This window comes from Saccopteryx bilineata, chromosome 5, assembly GCF_036850765.1.
Source record: "Saccopteryx bilineata isolate mSacBil1 chromosome 5, mSacBil1_pri_phased_curated, whole genome shotgun sequence".
Taxonomy (NCBI): domain Eukaryota; kingdom Metazoa; phylum Chordata; class Mammalia; order Chiroptera; family Emballonuridae; genus Saccopteryx; species Saccopteryx bilineata.
Window position 1 is genome coordinate 48,619,051 of NC_089494.1, and position 21,706 is coordinate 48,640,756.

Genomic DNA, 21,706 nt, shown 5'->3' on the forward strand with positions numbered 1-21,706 from the left:
TGTGTTATAGAATTCTACACATGAAACCTATCTAATTTTATTAAGCCGTGTCACCCCAATAAATTAAATAAAAATTTAAAAAGTATTAAGTAGTGAATATGTTTTATTATATTAGTCTCCACAGAAAACTGGATAGTAGCTTTATGTGATTTCCTCTCCATTATACAATAAACACTAGAGCTGAAATTCTGGAGATATTAGAATTACTACACATTGCCAAAGAGAAAATATTCAGAAACAATTAGCATTTCTTTTTATTCTTAGGTCAACCTAATATTTATCCCTTCGCTGTTTTTTTGTAAAGGAAAATAAATTAGCAAAGATGCCTCTGTAATGTATTTAGTGTTCAGGTTTCACTGAATTCCAAGGAGTGACCTTTCAAACTAGGGTACATGAGAAGGTTGCTCAGTATTTTAACACAAAATTTTGAAGCATTTCCCCAAATGGCTAAACAATGGCTGGAATTGGCAGAATTTCTTGTTGAAACTGGCAGCCTTGCCAACTGGTGCCTCCCAACAAAAGCCTTACTCCATTACTTATGCCTTTCTGGACAATTGCACTAAAAACTCTATAGAAGGGAGGTAAAAAAAAAAAAGAAAACATAACAGTGAAACTGAAAGGAAGATAATACATCTTATAAGAAAGCAATATGGTAGAATATAAATTCTGTTTAATTGTCAAAAATTATATGTCTGTTCGATAAGTAATAAGGTACATATTTGTTAATCTAAATTTAGCAAGCTTTTTAAAGTATTGATTTATTGATATTTAGAGATAAATCTAAAATAATGCCAACTGTGAATGAGTTTTCATCATTGTATAGTTTGGGAAGTTTATAGTCAAAGGACTATTATATAAATTTAAATATTTACTTGTTATTAAATAAAATCATGATTTGAGAGACTCATGATAAACCATCACAAAATATATCTCCTGAATTGACACAATTCACAAGGTATAACAATATTTTTCCTTTCTAATTTATGTTCTCCATATGTTTGAGACTTATATAGCTAACTTAATTTTCTTTTAAAACAGAGTGCTAATTGTTCATCCACTTAGAAATATCGTAGTTGAGTGTTTTTTTTTCTTCTGAGCCCAGATATGTATATCATTCAGGGAAACAATAATCTTTCTTTGAGAAAAAGATTGATTCTCAAAATATATTTATAGCATTTGATAAAATATGTATATAAAATGTGTCAAGGTTGTAATTTTACTCATCTTCAGCATATTATGTAATAAGACATTGACTGGATTTTAAACCATCAGCAACAAACTAGTTTAGATTAAACAACTCTCTGTCCTAAATGAAGTATGGCTCAGAACAAAAATAAATTCTAAACTGCTTCTTGAACTTTCTGATTTTATTTGATGTGGTCATTATTGAATAGTATATTTATAATAAAGTTTCAATTACAAAACATAAATAATGATGCCTTAACAAAAACTATATTTTGTTTTAAAAATTAGTCTACAATCAATTCATTTTTGGTACGTTTATATATAGCATGACAACTCAATATTCTACAACACATTTTCTTTGTCCCAAATAGCTTAAAATAGACAATAATAATAATAAAGCTAAAACTAGCAATACTTTAAAAAATAGAAGAGTGATAATTTGTAATCAAATGGTCTTGATAAAATTATAGAAAGGGCACTTAAGCTTTACAGTTAAAAAGCCGGGATAGAATTTTCAATTAAAGTACTTGCACTTCAAATTGAGGTACAGCCTGACCTATGGTGGCACAGTGGATAAAGTGTCGACCTGGAATGCTGAGGTCGCCGGTTCAAAACCCTGGGCTTGCCTGGTCAAGGCACATATGGGAGTTGATGCTTCCTGCTCCTCCCTCTGTTCTTTATCTCTCCCTCTCTCTCTCCCCCCTCTCTCTAATAAAAATGAATAAATAAAATCAAAAAAGTAAAAAAAAAAATTGAAGTACAAAAATGACAATTTTCTCACAATCATCAGAGATACTCCACACTTTCTCAAGCTAGTGTCAATTTCTACAGTGACAAATGGGCACTCCCAGTAACCCTGTTCAGAAAAGGGCAATGCCAAAATCTTTGTTCCTTCATTTAGATTCAGCAGAGGCACCAAGCATTCTTTCTTGAGAGCCTTTTCTAGTAGAATGTTACTTGTAGAATGAACAGGCTGTTTTGATATCTGAATAATTCACTGAGGGTAAATTAAGTGTAAAAATATAGCTGTTAAAACAGTTGCACGAATTAATACAATTGACTTTCAATTGTATAGTGGATTTAAAGAGGTGAAATTAGGTGGAATAAAAGTCATGTTTGTTTAGCAGTTCTTCAGCTCTTACATATTCTGGATCACAGTCTCTGTTAACTATCTCTATTCCAGGAGATTGACAGTAACATCTGAGACACAACTAGCTAACCTACAGCATGAAATATGACCGTAAATCAACTTTGTAATTTATGTTGTTACCCACAGATGTTATTAACAATTCCCTGATGAGTCCTATTTTAACTAACTCCTCTTACTAGGCCCTCTCCTGGTTTGTTTGTAAAGGAGTGGATGTGCTCCTCATGTTTATATGTATCACATCTTTTTAAAAATTTTTTCTTTTAGGGAGAGAAGAAGTGGGGGGAGAGAGAGAGAAAGAGAGAGAGAGAGAAACAATGATTTGTTCTTCCACTTACTTATGCATTCATTGTCTGATCATTTTATGTGCACTGAGAGGAGATAGAACCCATAACTTTGGTGTATCGGTATGAGACTAACCAAGTGACACCCAGCCAAGGCCTTGTATCATATATTTCAATTGCATGCTTTTAAGCATATAATTAAAAAATCTTACACACCCTAAACTTTGCTCCCTTGAAGTAAACCCAGAACACCTCATTTAATTACAGCTCTGTTGATACTGTGTTGGTAAATGTCACAGTGAAGGTTTTGGAAATTCACCCAGAAGTTGATAAAACTAGAAATAAAAGGAACAAGATTAAGGACTTAAAGACCAATTAGGAAAATGAGAAGATTCAGAGACATTCTCATTTAGAGAATAAATAGATATGTCTGTAAGAATGTAGTTAACTTAGTAATTATTGCTTACCATGTAAAAAAACTAAGTAAAACCAGAATGAGTAACAGGATTTAAAAGTAAAAACAAACAAACAAACAAACAAAAACAAAAAAAAAACCCACAAAAATAATGGAAAAGGGGAAAGGGGAGCAGTGAACAGAATAAAGACAGCAAAAGAGAGAAAAAATAAAAGGAAAGGCTATCAAAGAAGATAAATTGGTCCAATAAGACATATTTTATTTGCCAGAAAAATGAGGAAATAAAAAAAACACCACTGAACTGCATCAGTTACAATGTGGAGATATTTGGGCTCCATTGCTATGGACAAAGTGTTAGTATGCAAATGCCTTACTTGCATGGTTTAATAGAGAAAATTTATCTGCCATTCTGTTTGGGAAATGGGGTTGAGTGCTAAGCCTAGGGGTTATTCCTTTTGATAAGAGGTGAGAAGCAAACACCACTTCCTGGATGGTCATCATGTTCTAAGGCTTGGACCCAACTGGTCAAGATGATGACTTGATTTTAAAGTGGACAGTTCATAGTGTCTCTATCTACTGGCAAGTCTTAGTTTGTCTGTCTAGGACAGTTTCTCAGAAGTAGCCCAGAAATGAGGCAACATTGATCATACCACATTTAAAGTAGCAGATTTTGATAAAATGCCAATCCCTTTGCTCACTTAAAACCTATCAAATCATTCAGGGGGTGCTCAGCATATAAAGAGATGATGCTTAAATGATCCCTGTGTGCCCTCAAAACAGTTTTCGCTTTACTGAACTCTGGATATTGTGAGAATAAAACATAATACAGAAGGTCCTTGGGTTAAGACAGTCTTGACACTACTATGTTTTGAGTTTATGATGCTCACTCCCATAAAAAAAAATAAATTAGACTTGAATGTTTCAGCTGATAATGTCATACCTACATATTAGTGGGTGAGCTAATTGGGTTGAGTGTGGCAGAAAAACACGCAGTATTCTTTTTCTGTGGCTTAGTTGTGTTTTTTATGTTCTAGGTTGTGATTTTACAACTGTGTTAAAATAGGTGACTTTGGCAAAGATGTGTTTTGACTTACACTAAAATTCAGGTTATGTCACTGTCGTAGGAATGGAACTGTGTCATAATCCAAGAACTCCCTGTTCCAAGATTAGATTAAAATTTATAATAAAATAAGAATGAGTGAATAAGGCACGTGTCTAAATAATGAAATAATAGCTACAAATTCACACTGAACTACACATAAATAATAACATATATATTATACTATCCTCTAATTCAGGCTTTGAGAATTATTAGTTTTATGATTTGGGGCACATTTTCCCTACCTGAATCATCCTAACTTAAGTCTAGGGAACTTGGAAAAAAATACAGAATACAATTTACTCTTTTCTTTTTCATTGGAAAACACACACACACACACACACACGTTTCAAAGTGTTCATTGGCATTCCAAAATTTCCTATGTATAAATAGGAAAGTAACCTAAAGCCAAATAGCATTTACACACCTGTATCATATTTGTAAAAATAAGAATTTATTACTGTGCATATGGCTATAATTTAATTGTGAAATCTTTAGAGAGGTCTGATGTTAGCAGTATTCTGACAAAAGGAAATAATCTTTCAAAGTCGATCGGTACTGTGTAAGACAGCTCCATCCCCCACCCAACCACCTGACTTATCTCAAATCCACCGCATTTTGATAGTTTGATCCATAAATCCACAACAAATATATATATACATAATTCCAGAGTCAGGAGTCATACTTTTCATACTGTCCTACAAAAAAACCCATTTTTTTTTTGTATTTTTCTTAAGTGAGAAGCAGGGAGGCAGAGAGTCAGACTCCCACAGACACCCGACCAGGATCCTCCTGGCAAGCCCACCAGGGGCAATGCTCTGCCCATCTAGGGTGTAGCTCTGTTGCAACCCGAGCCATTCTAGCACCTGAGGTGGAGGACATGAAGCTATCCTCAGCGCCCAGGCCATCTTTGCTCCAATGGAGCCTTGGCTGTGGGAGGGGAAGAGAGAGAGAGAGATAAAACAGAGAGGGAGGGGTGGAGAAGCAGATGGGCACTTCTCCTGTGTGCCCTGGCCAGGAATAAAACCCAGAACTCCCACAAGCCGAGTGGATGCTCTACCACTGAACCAACCGGCTAGGGCCCCGCCTCCCAATTTTTTTTTACATGATATTTTATACATATAGTTTATGCATAACATAAATATATCGTTTCAAAAAAGGAATGCCTGTATACCTAGACCAATTTGTTTATCCTGTTCCTCCCTGAATGTCACACATACATTTCAAGAAATAAACTATTATCCTAAACTAAATATTTCCTGCTTTACTTTATGGCTTTACCACACTTCTATATGTTCTCAATGATTGAGTTTTGCTGTTTTATTTTTAGTATTATGAAAGTGGAATCATTCTGCCATAGTCCTCAGGGACTTGCCTCTTCCATGCAGCCCCATGTTCTGGAGATACATCCCTGTTACCGTATGTGGCTGTGGGGGTTTGTTTTCATTGTTGTAGAGTTTCACAGTATGAATGTACCACAACGTATTTATCCTTTCTCCTGCTGAGAGATATTTGGATTGCTTCCACCGTTTTGCTATTACAACAATGAAGGAATGAAATTTTTTTTTTATAGGATCTCCTGATACATGTGTATGAGTTTCTTTAAGGAATATATTTTCCAGTGGGATTTCAGGAAGCTAGATATTCAAAGTTCTTATACCAATTTATACTCCCACCAACAGTGTATGAGATTTCTGTTGCATCACATCCTTTCTGATACTTTGCATTACTGTCAAACTTTTTTTTAATGCTTCCCAGGCTGGTGGGTGTATGTAGTAATTCATGGTGGTTTTAATTTGCATTGCCCTGATTATGAATCACATCAAATTTGTATGTAAAATGAATTATAAGTTTTCCTCTGAAACATTTGTTTCTAATTGGGTAATAGTAACTTGATTTCATAGAATTATGATTAAGCCTCTATTTGCGTATAGTTATTTAAGAGAAGGACGAACTATCTCTTTTTGGCAAGGTGCTCTAGGGAATGGAGAGAATAGGTTTTATTGCTTTTTAAATGGGGAAGGTATTACTAGCATTTCTTATGAACAAGGACACATTAATAATGCCTAGAATCATATCCCTAACTTTCCATTTCCCTTTATTAAAAAATCCCATCAAATACACATCAAAATATCCTTTAAAAATAGAGGAATGGCCTGACCTGCTGTGGCGCAGTGGATAAAGTGTCGATCTGGAACGCTGAGGTCGCCAGTTCGAAACCCTGGGCTTACCTGGTCAAGGCACATATGGGAGTTGATGCTTCCTGCTCCTCCCCCTTCTCTCTCTCACTCTCTCTTCCTCTTTCCCTTTCTCTCTCTGAAAAATTAATAAAGTCCTTTAAAAAAGTAAAATAAAAATAAAAATAGAGGAAGAAAATGAATAATTTTATTCAGCTATATATGTGCTTTTTATGGACTATTTTTTTTAGACTAGTTTTAGGTTCACAGCAAAGGAACAAAGATTTTCCATATACCTCCATCCACACTCATTTATAACGTCCCTCATTGTCAACATCCCCCATCAGAGTGATATATTTGTTATGATCAATGGACCTATGTTGACATAACACGATTGTCTAAAATCTGTAGTCTACTTTAGAGTTAACTCTTGGTATTATGCATTCTATGAGTTTGGACAAATGTATAATAGCATGTATCATTTTTTTAATAATTTTTTTGAGTAGTTAAAAAATGTATTTAGTTTGAAAATCACTTTTCTTAAAAAAATATTGATTTCAGAGAGAAGAGAAGGGAGAGAGAGACAGAAACATTAATCTATTCCTGTATGTACCTTGACTTGCTATTAAATTTGCTACTTTTACATATTGGCACAATGTGCTAAACCAACTGAACTATCCATATAAGGCTAGCTTGAAAATCCCTTGAAAGAGATATTGTCTTCCTCCTGTAGTAAAAAAAAAAATTTATACATAAAAACATCATTAAACATTGGAATTTCTGTCTTTCATATATTCCCTCATTTTGGAAACCATGTGACTGCTCTTATACGCATCAGCTGAACTTAACCAAGATATTGTTTCAAGGTTCTGATTTCCTTTTAATAAATACACTTGTTTACATTTTCTTTAGCTTAATTGTTATGTTTCACCATAGCAATATAAAGGTTTATCTACATTCTTATTTGCTATATATTTCTTTTCTAAGTATTTAAGTTTTAGTTGATTTTGATTTCATTGTATAATCACTTTAGCCAATGGTGCTACTTAAACAAAATTAGTTTTTTTATCTTTGAGTTTGTACTAGGTATCACTAGCATTTTCACTAAGACTTTATATTGTTATCTGTGTATCCTTTCTTCTTGGATATTAATCTATTTTTGGTAGTACAGATACTGATATTTTTCAGAGGAAAGTAGAAGTAATACCTGATGACATATATTTTATTCTATTAATATGTTCAACACATTTACTAACCAAAATTAACTCATCAACAAATCTTCTAATAGCCAGAAGTAACAATTAACATATTTGTTTTGTAGTTATTCCAAATCACTGAAAGGGTAGAAAGATTCTTTCATAGCATTTTCAGCTGTGATGACAAATGAAATCTCTGGAACTATGCAGAAAAAAAAACAGTAACATGTCATGTCATTTCTATTTCTAGTACCATTTTCTAGCAAGCTGGGAAATACTCAAAATAAATTTCAACTTTGAACCTTCTGAAAACCATATGTATGCCAGTAAAGCCTGAGACTGACAAACTTTTATTTTTTTTAAAATAGCTTGCAAAATAATCCAGATTCTAAACATAATGAAGAGGGCCTGACTTGTGGTGGTGCAATGGATAAAGCATCGACCTGGAACACTGAGGTTGCTAGTTTGAAATCCTAGGATTGGCTGGTCAAGGCACCTAAGAAAGTTGATGCTTCCTGGTCCTCCTTCCATTCTCTCTATCTGTCTTCTCTCTAAAATGAATAAATAAAGTCTTTTAAATTTAAAAAAAAAAAAAAAATAAACATAATACAGTATTCATTGATGTAAAAATAAATATCTCTTTTAGTATGACCATATTGATCCTAATTATAACATATCCTAATTTGTAATAATATATAATAAATTATTAAAATATGAAAAGTTGTAAAAATTTACAAAGTAATTTATAAAGTAATTAAAATATTTTTGATTACAAAATATTTGATTCCAGAGATTGCTTTTTACTAGGCTTTCTTAATGCTTTGATTTTTCATTTAAAGATCTCTAGCAACTTCATAGAAATCCTTGGCAATAATTTACAGGTTGTTATGGAAGTAACAGTAAATTGGTAATTCATAAGGGAATTTCAATAAAGGCATCTCAAATTCCAATATAAACTAAATAAACAAAATAAAATAAATTAAAAAATAAAACAATATATGGAAAGTCTTTGTTTAGCAGCGAATGAATCTCACGTATTAATAATGCTCTAAGTTTAAGGAGAGGGAAATTTCATTGCTGACATTGTCTAGCCTCTGGCTTCCTCTTTGACAAGGTCTTTGTTACTCTTTCATCCTCACTACTTCCTCTTTGATCACATTGACCCTCTTTCTGCACTATGAACCATCTGTATCATTTTCTCCATAGAATCATTTGACCAAGTCATCCTTACTTCCAGGACTGACCCTTCTCCTGAACATTTCACGGCATCCACTTCTTCCTAGTGCTAAACTCTTGAAAACAGGGATTATCCTCCATATTCATGCCCCTTACTATCATCATTCTTATGAAAAAAGGTTCCAAGAAATAAGTTTTTGTTTACGAGTAGGTTGGCATGGTGACAACCTAAGTGTGCCTGCTATATCTTCTCCCAACTTCTCACTGGAATACAACAGTTAAAATACACGTGTTGTGGGATTAAAAATCCCACAAGTATCTACCTTTAAATTCTGTAAATCCCACTATTCACTAATTTTTTTAACAAAATTCATAGGAATGTTCTCTTGTCATCCAGGGTACTACGATGATACACCCACCACTTGTGCTGTCACCTGTCAAAACTGTGGATGGCCCTACTTTCAGGTATTATATATATTTCAAAAAAAAATTCATGACTCAATGAAAGTAACATGTTGGATTTCCAATGAACTAGAGGATAATATAAACATTTTAACAATACTGAGAAAGATTTCACAGAATTATATATAACTTGACTTCTGACTAAAGGAAAACTTTAAAATTTAATCTAACAAAATATGATAAAGAAGGACTGGCTTATGGACCTCAGTCAATCTTACAAATTCATTTTCTTGGGACCTTTGGGTATGGATTTAAACCTGTTCTTGTTCCATTGACCAGATGGCCAGGAACAAGTTAAATTTATTTGAATAACTCCTATTAGATTTAGGAATATTAGTATTTTGGTAATATTAGCCATAAAAATCACACACAGAGATATGTATATACATACATATATAATGTCTGTGGCCAATTTTTATAACTATAACTATATATATATATAATTCTTTACATATATGGAAAACAAACAATGTTCAGTGTTGTAAAATAATAAGGTTGTGTTCTCATTTGAACTAAATTCCTTTCCTCTGAAGAGTTCTTTGTTTTCTGATTCACATAAGTCACTGTTATATTTCTGTAAATGGTTGTGAACCTTTCCCATAATTGGAATATTAGAGGACATCATTATAAATAAAAGAACAGGAAAATCGGGGGGGGGTGAGCACTTCTAAAGATTTAAGTAGTTCTGGATACTATTATTAGAACTCCTTGGCAAAGCAGTTTCCATATAAATCCCGGGCATTAGTAACAAGTTTTGGGGCCATTGGTGCTTCCAAAAAAGACTACTCTTGCAGTTGGAGGTGCCTTAGTTATATTTGGCATTATAGTTCAATGCCAGATGAGTTATTGATTATGCATTTATTATTGTTCCTCACAGCTCCTTTTTTCTACAAAATTGAGGTAGCTTTCCTGTCAGAAGTTATTTTAAAATTCCTAAGTATTTAAGAATTTCATCAGTATTGTTCTAATACACTGTAATAGCATTAATACAAAATAAAAGCTCTTAGATAATTTCATTTTAACTTCAAGGTTGAGCGACATCATTTCTTCTTCTGATTTTTAAATGCCCAAGTCATTCTGTTAGGCCCCAAAATAGACCCTCTATAATTATTCTTTGTCCCTCAGCATGTCTTTGGGAACTCATCATTGTTCTGTCCTTTTTAAGTGTCAGCTTCCTTTGCACATTGCATTTCATATGACTCACCGTTCCTTTAAGCACAGTTTGAATGCTCTAGATGCCTACTTACATCTGACAGCTGAGTTTCTTTTCCTGAAAAGTTTTCTGTGAAGTAATGCCAGCTTGATTTTTATAAGGCTTCGATTTTGCTCAATGAAGAAGATACAGCAAAGAACTTAGTAGGCCTCCACTATCTGTGTGCTTGTCATCTCCATGTGGAAATTAAGAGAAGTACACAATATTTTTTCTAAGTATCTTTCCAACTTATAAATTCTAATATATGTTGGGTGGTCTGAAGGAGATAAATTGGAAGCAGCTTAAAAATAAAAGATCCAAATTTAAACTGCTTTCTCTTCATTAGATTGATTTCTGACTTGCAGAGTGTGGGTAAGACATATATTTTTTCGGTGAGAAGTTGATTGCCAATTATGCGATTTAAAAAAATTGTTTATATGATGTAGTTTGAGGTGGATATGTATATGACAAATTCCAGCAAAAAAGAGGTTGAAAAATTATCTCTGGGGAGATTAAAAGAAAACTGAGAACCAGAATTGCAGTCTGCTATCATATTATTTTGACTCACATATGATTTAATTTTAACTTCATGAAAGAAGCACAGAAATGAGCCGTAAGTAAGGGAACTCCTATTCTTAGCTCATCTACCACTGCTGTGGGATATGAGGCAAATCACTAAACCCTCCTGAACTCTACCTTCCATCCCTATAAAATAAGCAGGTTATACTCTAAGATTTCTCAGGACCATTGAAGCTCTTTGAGGTCCTGAACCTCTAACTGTAACTACTCTGAATTAAAGATAGGAGCTAGAAATGAAATATCTGAATTTCTTTGTAATGAGTAGTTTGGTTTGTAATTGTTCAACTCCTCTAACTTAGAATACTGTTGCATTGCTTTATTTACATACTCATTTAATAGACTTTGGAAATTGACAAATGGATAAGAGGTGGGAAAGAAAAAATAAATAGAGACTATCTCTGGCTAGATCAAATTTTGACAATAGAAGAATTTCAAGTTATCATTAAAGTTTAATAATCTTAATGAAAATTCTTTCTGACTCTAAGATAATAAAAATAGTAACTGATAACTTTCTAATAAATTAACAGGTCCATTTTCACATTTAAATCATAATCCAACTAAAAGTGAATCTCAAATATAAATTTTTCCCAAAACTGATGGACAGTTTTTATTACATAGCTCATCCTTTTTTATCATTGATTTGAAACATAGGTAAAAAGTTGTATTTATTAAATTTTATTAACAAAATTAGTTTAGATTCTAGAGTTTATATGTTTGTTTTCAGTTGAACTGGAATTTTCACTACCTTATTGCATTACATTTATAAATTATTTGATAGACAATTAAACATATACATTTTAATTTTGCATCTATTGCAAATGTGTCTTTATTAAAAACTTATTTATGTCTATACTTACCTATTTCATATGGGGCAATGGGGATAGACACTACATGTACTACATGGAAATGCTGTTGGCTCTACTTATAAGCAAATAAATACAAGGCTTTGCAAGATACCAAAAGAGCTTCTTTTTGGTTATTAAAGACAATAAATTATCAGTATGTAAAGAAAGGTCCTATGCAACTGAGACATATGTGTAATGATTTATATATGTAACATGACTATTAACAAGTAGTTTACATTTTTTTTGATAATGAAGTTATATTTTTGATAATAAAGAACATTATACATTTGCTAAAGTGTAAGAGGTTGTTATTAGATGTCGGAAAACTAGTCTTTTTCTAAGATGGACTAACCCATAAAATAAGCGATCAGTTGAACACAGAGTATTTATCTTGAAGGGGTTTTTGTCATATTTGAAAAGCTTGATCAGAACCATGTTTAGTATTAAGAATCAGCCAGAGTCTGTTACATTTTAGATGAAATAGTCAATGGGGTGTACATTTATTCTATGTAGAAAACCCATATTAAAAAAAAATACATTGCCTTCCGCACACAAAAACCTTGTTTCACTAAATATTTACTGTTTATTCTCCTCCTATCTCCTAGGCCTTCCTTAAGCATTCCATCAAAGCAAATTCGTTCTATTTTTATGGAAGACAGCAATTCTGACGAAATTTTTTTCTCTTCCCCAAATATGCAGACCCAAGCATGAATGTGACAAAATGAAATTATCAACCAAGCTATGAAACATTCATTATATCTACAAGAGTTATAAATTTGCTAGTTCTTAACTTCCAGCCAGCCCTTTCTAAAACTGTCCATATTTATATCTTTATGATATTATCTTACTACCTGTCTATGTGACTCCATCAATCATAATATAAATGGTTAGATGGGCAAACTTTTCCACCTTTCCACCTTGTGGCTTTTGCTAGTAGTATATAGAGTCCTGTTAATATACTTAATGTTATATTGTTTGTACAGCTACTAGTTTTTTTAAAAAAACAAGAACACATTTATATTGATTGATTATTGTTGTAGTAAGCAAATGTCTATGTAAATTAGTGGAGAAATGACTAGGACCTAGAAAGAAAGAAAGGGTGTGGCAAATGAGGAAAGCACATTTACTGTACAGTATTTTACAGGAAGTTCCTGCTGTAGCTAAAAGTCCTTTGCTCACCCAGAAACTACTGGAGATATAAGACAAAGGAAAACCCAACACAAATACTTGTAGCTTTAAAATGTTGAATCTAAAGCATTCCTGCAGATGAGAAACAGATCCTGGATTTAAAGGAAACTAAAGCTGTGATTCAATAACCCTGCTAAATAGAACTAACAATTATTTAACACAAGCAAGCATTTAGACCCACTCTTGTTGCTGTGGCCTCTTTTACATGACTCCAAAACCTCCAAGGAAAAATTAACTCTTCTGTTAAACTTTTCGTCTACATGACATCAAAGATCACTTTAAACAAGAGAAATCTGAGTAAGCAATAAATTCTCATTGTAAAGAATTACCTCATTGGGCATATTTACATTTTAAAAATAAAACAAACTTGGCTATTGTTAACTAGGCTTTAAGCAGGAAAGTAAGTACCTATTTATGAAGAAAAAATTATGGCCATGCTAAATTTATTATTTTTTATTATCTCACATATAAACTTGTTTTTTACATTTATTGTATAATTAGTAACTCTTATCTTTACATCATTTAGTATTCCATTTTATAGAGCATGCTAATTTTAGTTACTTATTTCCTGTAAAAGTTTATTATTCTCTCTACTCTCAATTTTCCTAAAGCCTCTGAATAGTCAATAAAGCATTTAGAAAACAGAGCCATGACATATAATTTGCCATATCACTGGAAACTATAACAACATATACATACAAACATATCACAAAATACTTTAGAATAAAATTTCCCATCATAAGAGTAAGTTTTCTGAATCATAGATCTTAGAATTTGTATTTACAGCCAGATCATAAAAATATTTCTCAACAATATCCCATTAAGATAGGTTTTATGTTCTCTTTAAAGGGAAAATGTTATAGGATGGATTTATAAAATCTCAGATTCTATTACATGACATGGTAGAAAATTCTGTATAAATACATACATACAAACACACATATATACACATATACATGTACTTTGAATCATATGTGCTTAACTGAAATGCGTTCTGAGAAAAAATATTTATACAGTAAAAATGAAGAAAAAGAAGTATGTTTGTTCACAAAGATGTATTAAATTAAAAAGAATAAGACTGTATGTTTTTTTGTTCACAGTTTGTAGTGGCTGGTTTTGTAAAAGACCATGTCTTTGTAGTCAGAACAATTGTTCTATAACATTCTATTATTGTCTTTAACTGTCTTGAAAGTCAAAGTTGTCTTTCAAAAATTTTAGTCATAAACTGGGAAGAGCCTTTGTTTTCTCTTATAAGTCTTTTCTAAATATTGTAAAGTAAATTCTAATTTCAATTTGCTCTGTTACAACTCTGTAACATGGAACTCTTTAGTGCCATTTCTGGGTGCAAAGCTTTAGCCCTACATTAAATCTTCTAATATGTTAACTTTATAACTTTGTAGGACTAAAAATATCCTTATAGTTCTTCTTTTTATACAGCCCCTTACATCTTTTGAAATAAAAAATGGAGAAGCAGGCAAATAGACTGAGTAAAAGAAACAAACTAATAACCTGATATCACAACCAGAATTTTTCTCTATCTATTTCTGTTCACTACTCTTGTATTGACTATTTTATGAAATGGCCACAAACCACTTAATCACACATCTTAGAAGCTATCTTAAAAGTAACACTCTATTCTGTCCATAAGTTTCACTTTTTCCCCACATTCTTCTGGATATTTTTTTACATGTTGAACTTGGAACTTAATAAAACATTTCCTAATATTTGTTCTAATATCCTCACTATTATTAGACAGATTTAATAGATCTTCCTCATGATGCTCTTGAAAAAGGAGTCACATAATATTAAATCTAAACCTCAAGAAACTACTCCATTTTGAATTCATGTCAAATCTAGTGTCCATTGAAATTGTCAGCGTCTAACTGACAACACATAATAGGCTGATGTATCTTAACTTTCAGGATAGTGATTGTGACAATATCCCTCATGTATTTTTAGTGAAAATCCTGTTCAAATAAGCAGTGTGATGGATGTTTTCATTAAGAAAAAACCTGTCCTATCAAACAACATGAAATTGCTTTCCATATCCTGATATGATGAGGATGTTACTCAGTTAACAAAAAGCACACACAAGTACTTAGAAAGTCTGACTCCACTCTATTTCAGGTTTCTCAATGGCATTTTGTTGTATTTTTCTTTCTTTATGTAATAAGTTGGACTTATTTAACACCAGGGCCTTAAGAAACTGACTACATAGTAAGTTTTTAGATTGAGAGAGGATTGAGAAAAACAATAAATTCTGTTACACAAGATGAAGCCAGATTCACTAGCAGGGAATCAAGCAGACTTCAAATATTGGTGAAATAGAAAAAGAGACAAAGCACAGAATGTTCATTGAATGAAACTCTTCAGTCATTGATCTAAAAATCTGCCTGGATCATATATATATATATATATATATATATATATATATATATATATATATATATATATATTTTTTTTTTTCCTAAAAATACTGAATTATAATTGAAATCTCTGTAGTAAACAATACCTGACCATTTGTGGATTAAACTGTGTACTGGTACTTTTTCTGGAAGATGCTCTGCTCTTTCTAAGGATATTATATATCTAGGGTAAATTCTCAGAAACAGCATAGGATCACCAAAAAGGATTTAGTTGAGGGTTATGTTTCCAGTCTCTCCTCTATTTCTGATCAATTGCATGAAAATGGTCAAGACAGCCTGACCAAGTAGTGGCACAGTAGATAGAGTGTCGGACCGGGACACGGAGGACCTACGTTTGAAACCCCAAGGTCACCAGCTTGAGCGAGGGGTCGCTGTCTTGGGTGTGGGATTGTAGATATGACCCCATGGTCGCTGACTTGAGCCCAAAGGTCACTGGCTTGGAGCCCAAAGATCACTGGCTTGAAGCCCAGGGTCACTGGCTTGAGCCCAAAGTCACTGGCTTGAGCAAAGTGTTACTCGCTTTGCTGTAGCTCCCTGTTAAGGCACATATAAGAAAGCAATCACTGAACAACTAAGGAGCTGCAATGAAGAATTGATGCTTCTTACCTCTCTCCCTTTCTGTCTGTCTGTCCCTATTTGTCCCTCTCTCTGACTCTTTGTCTCTGTCAAAAAAAAAATGGTCAAGACATTTCACTTCTCTGTTTCTGTGTACTCATCTACAAAGTAAGTCTTGTTACTCAGATCATCTTGCTTAAATATGAACAGATAATATAAAACAATATAACAAATACAAAATGCATATACAGGGAGCCTCAGGTTATGCGAGCAAATTAGTTTGGTAGCACGCAGCAGAAGAATCCGCAGTAAAGCGGCTTAAGAGTGAGGAGTTGCATCCCCCTGTATGCTTACCTATACTATTTTGGACTGTTAAAAGCACAAGTGTTCCGTTTGTGTTAAGCTAGGGAGTGTTTCGAGTTCCACCAAAATTTGGGTTACATCACTGCCTTAGGAACGGAACTGTGTCATAACCCGAGGACCCCCTGTCATTTATTTTCATCAGATAAAATCTATTTTTACTGATCTGGAGATGTTTTCTCTGAATCTATGTACTCTAATTGATCAATGTCACCCTGTTAAAATTGTCTAATATATTTTTTAATCTATTTTTTACTATTTTTAATCACAATTATTAGGTTCTTCTAACTTTAATTGCTATAAATGGCATTAGTTAAGCCTTGGGTCCGGATATTCTGTTTTAATGATTTCAAATAGTTCATGGTTCTACCAGAATTATATGTGAAAAATATGGATCCTTACTGTATGCATAATTAATTTCAAGAGAAAATGCTGAGTCAAAACTGTTTTGTATGCTCCATCTGCTAAATGGTCGACTGATCACACATGTGACTTATTATGTAAGTGATACCTCACTATATAATCTTCTAAAAATCATGTTGTGTACTGTTTTTCTAATTCTAAAAAAGAGATACATTTGGAGTCAGAAAGACCTCCAATCTTATGTGATTATTTATAAAATGAAAAATTTCAAGGCAGAGGTTGCATAGTATTATTTAATATAGTCCAGTCTTTTCCTGAAGTATACTTTAAATGCTTTTAATATAGAAAGAGAAACCAAATTGAAAAAAAAAGAACAGCAAAACATTTTTAAAAATTTTTATTTATTTATTCATTTTAGAGAGGAGAGAGAGTTAGAATGAGAGGGAGAGAGAGAAAAAAAAGGGGGGAGGAGCAGGAAGCATCAACTCCCATATATGCCTTGACCAGGCAAGCCCAGGGTTTTGAACCGGTGACCTCAGTGTTCCAGGTCAATGCTTTTATCCACTGTGCCACTACAGGTCAGGCACAAAACATTTTTTATATGACTATTTTCTCTCTAGGATCTCCCATGGTGATGGGCTCAGAGTAAGCAAATGCGCCACGAACATTGGCGTTTCAGTGATGGTTTTGATCTATCTATGATGGGCATGTGTTTCATCTAAACTTCAAAATGCTACTGATAAATATCTACAGCTAGTGACTGTTGGGGGGAGTGGAATAAATCTGGGTCCAGAAGTAATTCTGGGTAAGAGTGTATATGTTTTAGAAGTCAGAGAGTCTCAGGTTGTAATCCTAGTTTGCTCATTTCGTTAGTGAGATAAATTTGAGTTTCGGTTCCCTTATCTAGAAAAAATAAAAGGGAGAGTGTAATAATTCATTACTCTCAGAATTGAATATGATAGCATGCTTATACTGCCTAAGGACAGTGCTTTAGACACAGAAAACACTCAATAAATAGTAGCTGGTACTATTTAAATTATTTTTAAATCCTTATATCGATTGTTATAAAAATACTAAATTAAACCTTGGTTTATAATAATTTATACTATTTTTGTTATTTTGGTAATAAATTTCTGAATGATACCTCAATGAATTCTTGACAATTTCTGCTCTCTTTTTTTTGTCTGTTTATTTAATTATTTATTTTTATTAATTTTACTAGGTGACATCAATAAGTCAGGGTACATATGTTCAAAGAAAATATGTCCAGGTTATCTTGTCAATCAATTATGTTGCATACCCATCACCCAAAGTCAGATTGTCCTCTGTCACCTTCTATCTAGTTTTCTTTGTGCCCCTCCCCCTCCCCTTTTCCTCTCCTTCCCTCCCCCCCCTAACCACTACACTCTTATCAATGTCTCTTAGTCTCGTTTTTATGTCCCACATACGTATGAAATAATGCAGTTCTTGTTTTTTTCTGATTTACTTATTTCACTTTGTATAATGTTATCAAGATCCCACCATTTTGCTGTAAATGATCCAATATCATCATTTCTTATGGCTGAGTAGTATTCCATAGTGTATATGTGCCACATCTTCTTTATCCAGTCATCTATTGATGGGCTTTTTGGTTGTTTCCATGTCTTGGCCACTGTGAACAGTTCTGCAATGAACATGGGGCTGCTTGTGTCTTTACATATCAATGTTTCTGAGTTTTGGGGGTATATATCCAGTAGAGGGATTGCTGGGTCATAAGGTAGTTCTATTTTCAGTTTTTTGAGGAACCACCATACTTTCTTCCATAATGGTTGTACTACTTTACATTCCCACCAACAGTGAATGAGGGTTCCTTTTTCTCCACAGCCTCTCCAACATTTGCTATTATCTGTCTTGTTAATAATAACTAATCTAACAGGTGTGAGATGGTATCTCATTGCAGTTTTGATTTGCATTTCTCTAATAACTAATGAAGATGAGCATCTTTTCATATATCTGTTGGCCATTTGTATTTCTTCCTGAGAGAAGTGTCTCTGCTCTCTTTTTATTAGTTATTAGGAACAGAATGGGACACTTAATCCAAGCTGCCCTCTTTTGCCCCATTTTCTACTACTCTCCAACCAGCATCTCTATGCTTGAAATAATGTGCAAAGTAACTTTGAATGGTGCTGAGGAAGGCAATTAAAAGTTGTTTGATTTTGTTTGTTTGTTCTGTGGGACCTAACCCACGATGATGAGGACATCAAGGTTCAGAGGGTGACATGGTGCTTATGCTATACTGGTCCTTTGAACTGGTTTGAAGTTTCTAGGGAGTTGGAAATGGAAAAAAACAATTTGAGGAGAGAATTAGTAAACTCTGGGCAGGAACTGTGCTGTCTTGGGGTCCAGGAGGCAACACAGCAGCAGGCAAGTTAAAGGCCACTTTCTAGCAATTCTGCACATAGAACAGGAATCTGGAACCCCAAGAGTTGAGGACTATGTGAGGATTAGGAGATGCTGTCTTTGTGATATAATTTTTAGCATGAAATAGTAAGAAATGGCAACAGGAAGGTCATTTCCGGTGATTCTAAGCGCGGAAGGCATAGACAAAAGAGGTCAGAGTGCTAGAGAGAGTGCTGTGTGTTGGTCCTACAAAGGAGACTGGTTTGTGAAGCGTCCCATTAGGGATTTCAGGAGACTTTACAGGATGCTGGAGGACCCATGTGCTAAGATGCAGATAAAATCAGCTATTTGTGGATTATTGACGATATGGTTTAAAATCCAGAGGCTTCTGGGGCCTAACAAGATTTCAGTCACAGGAATAATTATGGAAGAGTTGATTTAGATAAATGAAGATAAATATTTAAATAGTATAGAACCAAGAATAGGCTTCAAAGCATTTGAATTTATGAAAATAGTAAGCGATCTATGGGATTACCTGGCTGATTTAAAGTAGCTTGTGCTTTCGCCTGAGTCGCCTAGCAACAAGAAAGAATGGGATAGTTCCTAATAAAGTTATTTTCCGATGGGAAAAAATTACTTTAGCTACTTGCACATGGGAGGTCTGGTGTCTTATCCTAAGGATTAATCTATTCCTTGTTTAGATAGTTCTGCCTAAGAAAGGCAACATGGACATTCTTGTAAATACACATTCACAGAAAACCCTTAGTGTGCACAGAGGAAATTCTCAAATAGCTTTGAAACTCTTCATTCAATCCTTTCTCAAAACACATGCAAAGCATTCTGATATGTTGTCTACTTAAAAATAAACTCCTAAATATGTTCTGTTACTGTATAAATGTGTAAATAACACAAGACTAGTTACATCCTACATCTTCTTTCTCAACACTGACCTTACTTCATATCTCTGTTCTCTGATATCCCTTATGTGTACATTTCAAAATTCTTTTCCTTTTCACTCAAGGTATCACTCAAACATATACACACCGGAAATGTAAATTCACATTATCACCTGTCAAGTTAAGACTCCCCTAGTGGCAAGTCTCCTGGAGTCCCTTAGAGCTTAGTGAAAAGAGAGGGGCAAGGAAACCATGTCTGGGGGGCAGGAGAGGGGTAGGTAGAGGGGGGGAGGCATGGTTGGGCTTCCTTCTGGGAAGGAGAGAGCCCTGGGTCCTCTGTCCTAAAGGCTTCTAAGGGTGGGGATTTTAGGGAAGGTACCAGGGAGGGTCACAGTATAATATTCAACAGCTTTCCAAGTATGTTCTTTCAAAGTCATGGTCTCCATTGATTGGGCAGACACCAGGGTAGAGGTGCTGCTGTGATGTCACCTATCTGGTTTTGCTGCTTTTCCGGGCTGAAACACAACTGAGGACTAGATGTTATCCTTAGAAGTTAAGCTTCTAAGGGGGTCTAACTCATAGGACTAGCAACATGTCAAGGCAGGAAAGGTCAGGAGAGGGTCTGAACTGCATGACCAGCAGGATGCTAGTAGAGGAAAGGTTACCCTGGGGGCAAGGTCCTTGTTTTCCCAGTTTGCCAGGGCACCTAGGGCTCTTTGCCCTGGTGACCTCCTGTGCCTTGTTTATAGTCCTCGCTGTGCTCATGTCTGTTTGACTGCATATATATATGTATGTATATATAGTATTTTGTTTTGTGTGCTGATCATGGTTGAAGATAGATTCATTTGCCAGTGGACACACTTTGAAAATTGGCTTTGGCTGTGCTCACTGTTCTCTAGGATTTCATGACAACCCCTTTTTACATCAACAGTTTATTAAGTATATTAACAAGACTCTAATGTTGTCAACGTAAAAAAAAAAACTTCCAAACCTGTAAGAATTTTTATAAGTTTATTTGAGCCAAACTGTTGACAATTGCCAGGAAAGAGTCTCAATAGTATGATAAAGTGCTCCAAAATTGGCGGTTTTACCACTTATTTTAACCATTAGAATCAAAGGGAAAGACAGACGTAAGAGGGTTACATTAAATTGACTAGTGATAGACTAGGGAGGGGGGAGAAAGCAAAGCGGGTAAATCTCTGGGATTAGATAAAAAGTAAAAACTTTTTTTACATAGGACAGCATAAAATAGGTAAGCTAATTAACATGATAATAATAACAATGAAGGGGTTTATTGGTTCCTGCTTTGATGGATGCCTGCCCTGAGGGGGCAGGGAAAGATCACCCCTACATTCCAAAGGCATGTTATCTGGTACAGTATTGTAGATGGACAGGCAACAGACAGGCTTCATATCAAACACTGACCTTGTTCAGGTAGAGAATAACTCCCTAGGTCATGACTACCCACTACAAACTGCTTTTAGTTTAAAAGTTTCAACTTCAGACCATCCTGTGTGTTTAGTTTAGGTCCTTGACTCTGTAAAGCCACCACAAAGGCATTTCCTGAGCTGTTAGGTTAATCATGTGGCCCTTTTTCATCCACAATGTCAAGGAAAACAGAATAAATGTTTGAATCCTTTTGAAATTTTAAATTCTGAGATGTAGTCTCATCAGGTGGCGGTGCAGTGGATAGAGCGTCAGACTGGGATGCAGAGGACCCAGATTGGAAACGCCAAGGTCACCAGATTGAGTGCAGGTTCATCTGATTTGAGCAAGACTCAC

At 34.2% G+C, this 21,706-nt stretch overlaps 1 protein-coding gene across 3 annotated transcripts in view; it reads left to right on the forward strand.

Annotated features, from left to right (window-relative positions):
• CALCRL (calcitonin receptor like receptor) overlaps positions 1–21,706 on the forward strand; it is a 100,618-nt gene that overhangs the window by 12,218 nt on the left and 66,694 nt on the right. For 2 of the 3 annotated variants that reach the window (XM_066280339.1, XM_066280340.1), the window contains exon 2: positions 9,077–9,144. The exons of the other annotated variant lie outside the window; for it this stretch is intronic. The gene's annotated coding sequence lies outside the window, so the exon portion shown is untranslated. The remainder of the gene's footprint in view (positions 1–9,076; positions 9,145–21,706) is intronic. 3 annotated transcript variants of the gene reach the window in all.